Genomic DNA, 10,000 nt, shown 5'->3' with positions numbered 1-10,000 from the left:
CCCCGCCAAAGCCGCCGCGGCTTCCCCTTCCCACATTGTCCCCTGGAGGGGGGATCGCGACGCGGGCTGCCGCTTCCCTCCCGGGCTGCCCGGCTGCTCTCTAACCCCTGCGACCGAGGCGGCGCTGTTAGGGCGGCCGTGCCGGTGCCCCTTGCCGCAGCTAGCCTCTCGCCGCTGCCCCTCCCGTCCGTCGTCCCCCGTCCCCAAAAACTTGCTGCTCTCCACGCTGGAGCCTGCACGGGGGAGGTTGCGCTCCGCTCCTCCGGCCCTAAAGCCGCCCTCGCCCGCCCCCCGGCTTGCCGCTTGGCTGGGCTGCCCGCCCGCCCGCTAATCCCCCCAACGCCCCCACCCCAAAAACACCCCAGCCCTACCGCATGCCGCTCCCCCTCTCCCCGCTCTCGCTGACCGCTGCCACCCCCCCCCCACCCCTCCCCCCCGAAACAAACCCCCCAGCCCTACCGCATGCCGCTCCCCCTCTCTCCCTAGCCTGCCCCCCCCCGCCGTCGCTTGCTGCTGCTGCCGCCGCCGCCGCCGCCGCCGCCGCCGCCGCCGGGACCCGCCTCGGTCTGGTGGCGCGCGCTCGGAGATCCCCGGCTACCCGTCCGTCCGTCCCTCCCTCCCGCCCCGCCCCGGGGGAGGGCCCGGGGCAGCGCGGGCAGGCGGGGAGCAAAAAAAGGCGCGGGCGCCAAAAAACGTCGGGGTCCCGGGGTGGCGGAGGGGGGCGGCGGCGGGGGCGGCGGCGGGTACACGGCGCCGGGTCCAGGGCGCCGGGTCCAGCCCGTCCCGGGGCGGGGACAGGTGGTGTCGTCCGTCCCCGCCCCCGTAACCTGCTCTGAAGCATCCGCTTCCCGCCGCGGTTCGCCCTCCACCCCCCCCGCCGCACACGCAGCTGCCGCTTCCCGCCGCCTCTGCCCCCCGCCCCGGGATCAACCACCCGCCGGGTCCAGCCGGTCCCGGTCCCGGGAACCTGCTCCCGGGGCCAGCCGGAGCCACGCCCCCTCCTCTGACGCTTCCAGCTGCCGCCTCCCCTCCCACCCCCCAAACTCACACTGGCCCTCGCCGGCCCGCCCACCCGCCTACCTGCTTGCCCGCCGCCGCTGGGTGGCGTGCCGGACACTCTCGCACACAGGTACACAGACAGGGACACAGGGACACAGGCACTCAGGCACACAGGGACACAGGGACACAGGGACACAAGGACACAGGGACACAGGCACTCAGGCACTCAGGCACTCAGGGACACAGGGACACAGGGACACAGGCACTCAGGCACTCAGGGACACAGGGACACAGGGACACAGGCACTCAGGCACACAGGGACACAGGTGGCGGGCCGGAGGCCGCTCTCCACTGTGTGGCAGGGGTCCAAGAGCCACCCCAGCCCAACCCAGAGGGTCTTTTGCACCTCTCTAGAGGCCACCCAGAGACCCCAGGCCGCAGCAGAAGCCTCCCCCGCACGCTCTGCAGGCTTCTCAGCCACCCCAGGCCGCAGCAGAAGCCTCCCCCGCACGCTCTGCAGGCTTCTCAGCCACCCCAGGCCCCAACAGAAGCCTCTCCCGCACGCTCTGCAGGCTTCTCAGCCACCCCAGGCCGCAGCAGAAGCCTCTCCCGCACGCTCTGCAGGCTTCTCAGCCACCCCAGGCCGCAGCAGAAGCCTCTCCCGCACGCCCTGCAGGCTTCTCAGCCACCCCAGGCCGCAGCAGAAGCCTCCCCCGCACGCTCTGCAGGCTTCTCAGCCACCCCAGGCCGCACCAGAAGCCTCTCCCGCACGCTCTGCAGGCTTCTCAGCCACCCCAGGCCGCAGCAGAAGCCTCTCCCGCACGCTCTGCAGGCTTCTCAGCCACCCCAGGCCGCAGCAGAAGCCTCTCCCGCACGCTCTGCAGGCTTCTCAGCCACCCCAGGCCGCAGCAGAAGCCTCTCCCGCACGCTCTGCAGGCTTCTCAGCCACCCCAGGCCGCAGCAGAAGCCTCCCCCGCACGCTCTGCAGGCTTCTCAGCCACCCCAGGCCCCAACAGAAGCCTCTCCCGCACGCTCTGCAGGCTTCTCAGCCACCCCAGGCCGCAGCAGAAGCCTCTCCCGCACGCTCTGCAGGCTTCTCAGCCACCCCAGGCCGCAGCAGAAGCCTCCCCCGCACGCTCTGCAGGCTTCCGTCCCACCCCAGGCCGCAGCAGAAGCCTCCCCCGCACGCTCTGCAGGCTTCTCAGCCACCCCAGGCCGCAGCAGAAGCCTCCCCCGCACGCTCTGCAGGCTTCTCAGCCACCCCAGGCCGCACCAGAAGCCTCTCCCGCACGCTCTGCAGGCTTCTCAGCCACCCCAGGCCGCAGCAGAAGCCTCCCCCGCACGCTCTGCAGGCTTCTCAGCCACCCCAGGCCCCAACAGAAGCCTCTCCCGCACGCTCTGCAGGCTTCTCAGCCACCCCAGGCCCCAACAGAAGCCTCTCCCGCACGCTCTGCAGGCTTCCGACCCACCCCAGGCCGCAGCAGAAGCCTCCCCCGCACGCTCTGCAGGCTTCTCAGCCACCCCAGGCCGCACCAGAAGCCTCCCCCGCACGCTCTGCAGGCTTCTCAGCCACCCCAGGCCCCAACAGAAGCCTCTCCCGCACGCTCTGCAGGCTTCCGACCCACCCCAGGCCCCAACAGAAGCCTCTCCCGCACGCTCTGCAGGCTTCTCAGCCACCCCAGGCCGCACCAGAAGCCTCCCCCGCACGCTCTGCAGGCTTCTCAGCCACCCCAGGCCGCAGCAGAAGCCTCTCCCGCACGCCCTGCAGGCTTCTCAGCCACCCCAGGCCGCAGCAGAAGCCTCTCCCGCACGCTCTGCAGGCTTCTCAGCCACCCCAGGCCGCAGCAGAAGCCTCTCCCGCACGCTCTGCAGGCTTCTCAGCCACCCCAGGCCGCAGCAGAAGCCTCCCCCGCACGCTCTGCAGGCTTCTCAGCCACCCCAGGCCCCAACAGAAGCCTCTCCCGCACGCTCTGCAGGCTTCCGACCCACCCCAGGCCGCAGCAGAAGCCTCCCCCGCACGCTCTGCAGGCTTCTCAGCCACCCCAGGCCGCACCAGAAGCCTCCCCCGCACGCTCTGCAGGCTTCTCAGCCACCCCAGGCCGCACCAGAAGCCTCCCCCGCACGCTCTGCAGGCTTCTCAGCCACCCCAGGCCCCAACAGAAGCCTCTCCCGCACGCTCTGCAGGCTTCTCAGCCACCCCAGGCCGCACCAGAAGCCTCCCCCGCACGCTCTGCAGGCTTCTCAGCCACCCCAGGCCGCAGCAGAAGCCTCTCCCGCACGCCCTGCAGGCTTCTCAGCCACCCCAGGCCGCAGCAGAAGCCTCTCCCGCACGCTCTGCAGGCTTCTCAGCCACCCCAGGCCGCACCAGAAGCCTCTCCCGCACGCTCTGCAGGCTTCTCAGCCACCCCAGGCCGCAGCAGAAGCCTCTCCCGCACGCTCTGCAGGCTTCTCAGCCACCCCAGGCCGCACCAGAAGCCTCTCCCGCACGCTCTGCAGGCTTCTCAGCCACCCCAGGCCCCAACAGAAGCCTCCCCCGCACGCTCTGCAGGCTTCTCAGCCACCCCAGGCCGCACCGGAAGCCTCTCCCGCACGCTCTGCAGGCTTCTCAGCCACCCCAGGCCGCACCAGAAGCCTCTCCCGCACGCTCTGCAGGCTTCCGACCCACCCCAGGCCGCAGCAGAAGCCTCCCCCGCACGCTCTGCAGGCTTCTCAGCCACCACAGGCCGCACCAGAGGATCTTTTGCACCTCTCTGGACGCCACCCAGAGACTCCAGGCCGCACCAGAGGCCCCCCCCCCAACCATTTACAGGCTGCAGTGCCAGCCTAGGCCCTGCTGGCAGCCTCCCTTGTCTGCTTTGGAAGGCCTCCCATCCACTCCAGACCTGCCTGGAGGCCTCCCTCGACTGCTCCCGGGGCCCTCGAAGCCACCCTAGGCCTTTCTGGAGGACCTGCTCGGCCGCTCGGGCGGCTTCTGACGCACCCTCGGCCATCCGGCGCCCAGCAGCTCCCAGGGCCAGGCACCGGCCTCCCCCTCCGGCCGCCCCTGGGGCCGGGGGTGGCTCGGACTCGGCGCCCCCAACGTGTCGTCCCGTCCCCCCCCCCCCCCGCACCGCCGAACATTCGCTGCAGCCGAGGGCTTGCCGCTCGACGCCTACCCCACCCGCCCAGCCCCCCGCTGCCGCCCGGCGCTGCCCCGGCCGCTGCGCCCCGCCTCTCATCGCTCCCCCACCCGGCAACCGGCCGCCGGGCACGGCAAGTCCCAGGGCAGGGAACAGGTGCTGCCGGGACCCCGTGCTGGCTGCCGGCTTCCGGGGCTGCCCCGGGCACGGACAGGTCGCCCCCCCGCCCCGGCGAATGTTCACCGAACCGGCTGCCGGCTGCCTTCGAGCACCCCCCGCCCCCCGCCACTATCGTCCCCCCCGCCCCCCCTCCGCCTCCGCTGCCGCTTCTCCCCGCACCGCCTCCACTGCCTCCCCCCGCCGCCGGCGAACGAGTCGCCGGATCCGTAGGGTGCCGGGAGCCCGAACGGCGAGCGGCTCCGGCTGCTGCCGGGACCGCGGGGCTTCGAGCCGGTCCGGCCGCGGCCGGGACCCCGTGCCGGAAGCCGGCATCCCGGGACGGCCCCGGGACGGCCCCGGTCGCCGGCCGGGTGACGTTCAGCGAAGCGGCTGCCGCCAGTCTTTGGGCCTCCCCCGTGCCGGGGCCGCGGGGATTCGAGCCGGTCCGGCCGCGGCCGGGATCCCGGGCCGGACGATGGCTTCCCGGGCCGGTCCCGGTCGCCTCCCGGGTGACGTTCACCGAAGCGGCTGCCGGCTGTCTTCGAGCCCCCCCCCGCCTCCGCCTCCGCTGCCGCTTCTCCCCGCACCCCCTCCACTGCCTCCCCCCGCTGCCGGCGAACGAGTCGGCGGATCCATACCGTCCCGAGAGCCCGAGGCGGCGGCACCCAGTGCGGGTCCGGCCGCGGCCGGGACCCCGTGCCTGTCGCAGGCTTCCCGGGACGGCCCCGGAACGGCCGCGGTCGCCGGCCGGGTGACGTTCACCGAAGCGGCTGCCGGCTGTCTTCGAGCCCCCCCCCCCTCCGCCTCCGCTGCCGCTTCTGCCCGCACCTCCTTCACTGCCTCCCCCCGCCGCCCGCGAACGAGTCGGCGGATCCGTAGGGTGCCGGGAGCCCGAACGGCGAGCGGCTCCGGCTGCTGCCGGGACCGCGGGGATTCGAGCCGGTCCGGCCGCGGCCGGGACCCCGTGCCGGAAGCCGGCATCCCGGGACGGCCCCGGGACGGCCCCGGTCGCCGGCCGGGTGACGTTCACCGAAGCGGCTGCCGGCTGTCTTCGAGCCCCCCCCCCCTCCGCCTCCGCTGCCGCTTCTGCCCGCACCCCCTCCACTGCCTCCCCCCGCCGCCGGCGAACGAGTCGCCGGATCCGTAGGGTGCCGGGAGCCCGAACGGCGAGCGGCTCCGGCTGCTGCCGGGGCCGCGGGGCTTCGAGCCGGTCCGGCCGCGGCCGGGACCCCGTGCCGGAAGCCGGCATCCCGGGACGGCCCCGGGACGGCCCCGGTCGCCGGCCGGGTGACGTTCAGCGAAGCGGCTGCCGCCAGTCTTTGGGCCTCCCCCGTGCCGGGGCCGCGGGGATTCGAGCCGGTCCGGCCGCGGCCGGGATCCGGGGCCGGACGATGGCTTCCCGGGCCGGTCCCGGTCGCCTCCCGGGTGACGTTCACCGAAGCGGCTGACGGCTGTCTCCGAGCACCCCCCCCCCCCTCCGCCTCCGCTGCCGCTTCTGCCCGCACCTCCTTCACTGCCTCCCCCCGCCGCCCGCGAACGAGTCGCCGGATCCGTAGGGTGCCGGGAGCCCGAACGGCGAGCGGCTCCGGCTGCTGCCGGGACCGCGGGGATTCGAGCCGCTCCGGCCGCGGCCGGGACCCCGTGCCGGAAGCCGGCATCCCGGGACGGCCCCGGGACGGCCCCGGTCGCCGGCCGGGTGACGTTCAGCGAAGCGGCTGCCGCCAGTCTTTGGGCCTCCCCCGTGCCGGGGCCGCGGGGCTTCGAGCCGGTCCGGCCGCGGCCGGGATCTCGTGCCGAACGTCGTCTTCCCGGGACGGTCCCGGGAGGGCCCCAGTCTCCTCCCGGGTGACGTTCACCGAAGCGGCTGCCGGCTGTCTTCGAGCCCCCACCCCTGCCGTGGCCGCGGGGATTCGCCCCGGTCCGGCAGCTGACGGTTCCCTGTGCCGGACGCCGGCTTCCCGGGACTGCCCCGGGCCGGTCCCGGTCGCCTCCCGGGTGACGTTCACCGAAGCGGCTGACGGCTGTCTCCGAGCACCCCCCCCCCCCCTCCGCCTCCGCTGCCGCTTCTGCCCGCACCTCCTTCACTGCCTCCCCCCGCCGCCCGCGAACGAGTCGCCGGATCCGTAGGGTGCCGGGAGCCCGAACGGCGAGCGGCTCCGGCTGCTGCCGGGACCGCGGGGATTCGAGCCGCTCCGGCCGCGGCCGGGACCCCGTGCCGGAAGCCGGCATCCCGGGACGGCCCCGGGACGGCCCCGGTCGCCGGCCGGGTGACGTTCAGCGAAGCGGCTGCCGCCAGTCTTTGGGCCTCCCCCGTGCCGGGGCCGCGGGGCTTCGAGCCGGTCCGGCCGCGGCCGGGATCTCGTGCCGAACGTCGTCTTCCCGGGACGGTCCCGGGAGGGCCCCAGTCTCCTCCCGGGTGACGTTCACCGAAGCGGCTGCCGGCTGTCTTCGAGCCCCCACCCCTGCCGTGGCCGCGGGGATTCGCCCCGGTCCGGCAGCTGACGGTTCCCTGTGCCGGACGCCGGCTTCCCGGGACTGCCCCGGGCCGGTCCCGGTCGCCTCCCGGGTGACGTTCACCGAAGCGGCTGCCGGCTGTCTCCGAGCACCCCCCCCCCCCCTCCGCCTCCGCTGCCGCTTCTGCCCGCACCTCCTTCACTGCCTCCCCCCGCCGCCCGCGAACGAGTCGGCGGATCCGTAGGGTGCCGGGAGCCCGAACGGCGAGCGGCTCCGGCTGCTGCCGGGACCGCGGGGATTCGAGCCGCTCCGGCCGCGGCCGGGACCCCGTGCCGGAAGCCGGCATCCCGGGACGGCCCCGGGACGGCCCCGGTCGCCGGCCGGGTGACGTTCAGCGAAGCGGCTGCCGCCAGTCTTTGGGCCTCCCCCGTGCCGGGGCCGCGGGGCTTCGAGCCGGTCCGGCCGCGGCCGGGATCTCGTGCCGAACGTCGTCTTCCCGGGACGGTCCCGGGAGGGCCCCAGTCTCCTCCCGGGTGACGTTCACCGAAGCGGCTGCCGGCTGTCTTCGAGCCCCCACCCCTGCCGTGGCCGCGGGGATTCGCCCCGGTCCGGCAGCTGACGGTTCCCTGTGCCGGACGCCGGCTTCCCGGGACTGCCCCGGGCCGGTCCCGGTCGCCTCCCGGGTGACGTTCACCGAAGCGGCTGACGGCTGTCTCCGAGCACCCCCCCCCCCCCTCCGCCTCCGCTGCCGCTTCTGCCCGCACCTCCTTCACTGCCTCCCCCCGCCGCCCGCGAACGAGTCGGCGGATCCGTAGGGTGCCGGGAGCCCGAACGGCGAGCGGCTCCGGCTGCTGCCGGGACCGCGGGGATTCGAGCCGCTCCGGCCGCGGCCGGGACCCCGTGCCGGAAGCCGGCATCCCGGGACGGCCCCGGGACGGCCCCGGTCGCCGGCCGGGTGACGTTCAGCGAAGCGGCTGCCGCCAGTCTTTGGGCCTCCCCCGTGCCGGGGCCGCGGGGCTTCGAGCCGGTCCGGCCGCGGCCGGGATCTCGTGCCGAACGTCGTCTTCCCGGGACGGTCCCGGGAGGGCCCCAGTCTCCTCCCGGGTGACGTTCACCGAAGCGGCTGCCGGCTGTCTTCGAGCCCCCACCCCTGCCGTGGCCGCGGGGATTCGCCCCGGTCCGGCAGCTGACGGTTCCCTGTGCCGGACGCCGGCTTCCCGGGACTGCCCCGGGCCGGTCCCGGTCGCCTCCCGGGTGACGTTCACCGAAGCGGCTGACGGCTGTCTCCGAGCACCCCCCCCCCCCCTCCGCCTCCGCTGCCGCTTCTGCCCGCACCTCCTTCACTGCCTCCCCCCGCCGCCCGCGAACGAGTCGCCGGATCCGTAGGGTGCCGGGAGCCCGAACGGCGAGCGGCTCCGGCTGCTGCCGGGACCGCGGGGATTCGAGCCGCTCCGGCCGCGGCCGGGACCCCGTGCCGGAAGCCGGCATCCCGGGACGGCCCCGGGACGGCCCCGGTCGCCGGCCGGGTGACGTTCAGCGAAGCGGCTGCCGCCAGTCTTTGGGCCTCCCCCGTGCCGGGGCCGCGGGGCTTCGAGCCGGTCCGGCCGCGGCCGGGATCTCGTGCCGAACGTCGTCTTCCCGGGACGGTCCCGGGAGGGCCCCAGTCTCCTCCCGGGTGACGTTCACCGAAGCGGCTGCCGGCTGTCTTCGAGCCCCCACCCCTGCCGTGGCCGCGGGGATTCGCCCCGGTCCGGCAGCTGACGGTTCCCTGTGCCGGACGCCGGCTTCCCGGGACTGCCCCGGGCCGGTCCCGGTCGCCTCCCGGGTGACGTTCACCGAAGCGGCTGACGGCTGTCTCCGAGCACCCCCCCCCCCCCTCCGCCTCCGCTGCCGCTTCTGCCCGCACCTCCTTCACTGCCTCCCCCCGCCGCCCGCGAACGAGTCGGCGGATCCGTAGGGTGCCGGGAGCCCGAACGGCGAGCGGCTCCGGCTGCTGCCGGGACCGCGGGGATTCGAGCCGCTCCGGCCGCGGCCGGGACCCCGTGCCGGAAGCCGGCATCCCGGGACGGCCCCGGGACGGCCCCGGTCGCCGGCCGGGTGACGTTCAGCGAAGCGGCTGCCGCCAGTCTTTGGGCCTCCCCCGTGCCGGGGCCGCGGGGCTTCGAGCCGGTCCGGCCGCGGCCGGGATCTCGTGCCGAACGTCGTCTTCCCGGGACGGTCCCGGGAGGGCCCCAGTCTCCTCCCGGGTGACGTTCACCGAAGCGGCTGCCGGCTGTCTTCGAGCCCCCACCCCTGCCGTGGCCGCGGGGATTCGCCCCGGTCCGGCAGCTGACGGTTCCCTGTGCCGGACGCCGGCTTCCCGGGACTGCCCCGGGACAGCCCCGGTCGCCTCCCGGGTGACGTTCACCGAAGCTGCTGCCGCCTGTCTTTGTCCCCCCCCCCCGTGCTCTCCCTCAGCCGGGAGGTAGACGTGCTCTCCCTCGGCGAGTAGACGTGCTCTCCCTCGGCGAGTAGACGTGCTCTCCCTCGGCGAGTAGACGTGCTCTCCCTCGGCGAGTAGACGTGCTCTCCCTCGGCGAGTAGACGTGCTCTCCCTGGGCGAGTAGACGTGCTCTCCCTGGGCGAGTAGACGTGCTCTCCCTGGGCGAGTAGACGTGCTCTCCCTGGGCGAGTAGACGTGCTCTCCCTGGGCGAGTAGACGTGCTCTCCCTGGGCGAGTAGACGTGCTCTCCCTGGGCGAGTAGACGTGCTCTCCCTGGGCGAGTAGACGTGCTCTCCCTGGGCGAGTAGACGTGCTCTCCCTGGGCGAGTAGACGTGCTCTCCCTCGGCGAGTAGACGTGCTCTCCCTCGGCGAGTAGACGTGCTCTCCCTCGGCGAGTAGACGTGCTCTCCCTCGGCGAGTAGACGTGCTCTCCCTCGGCGAGTAGACGTGCTCTCCCTCGGCGAGTAGACGTGCTCTCCCTCGGCGAGTAGACGTGCTCTCCCTCGGCGAGTAGACGTGCTCTCCGCGGAGATCGCGCTTGTCGCCAAGGGGTCGCTGTTGCGCTCTGCCTCCGCCTACGTCATCGTACAAGCCGGCGTGATTTCTGCGACCTGCCGCTGGGCGGAGGTCGGCTGGTTGTGCGCTCGCGGAGCTGACGGCCCTCCAGTTCCGTATATGAGGGAACGAGTGACGCCGAGCACTCCCAGGGCAGCGCTGCCGAGCGGCTGCTCCAAGCCACCCGCCAGGCGGCTGGGCAGGGGTCCGTCTGGCTTCTCGGTGGCTTTC

The sequence above is a fragment of the Melanerpes formicivorus genome, unplaced genomic scaffold, assembly GCF_026170545.1.
Source record: "Melanerpes formicivorus ecotype bairdi unplaced genomic scaffold, bMelFor1.0.p_v2 SCAF_233, whole genome shotgun sequence".
Taxonomy (NCBI): domain Eukaryota; kingdom Metazoa; phylum Chordata; class Aves; order Piciformes; family Picidae; genus Melanerpes; species Melanerpes formicivorus.
This window is presented reverse-complemented; position numbering follows the sequence as displayed.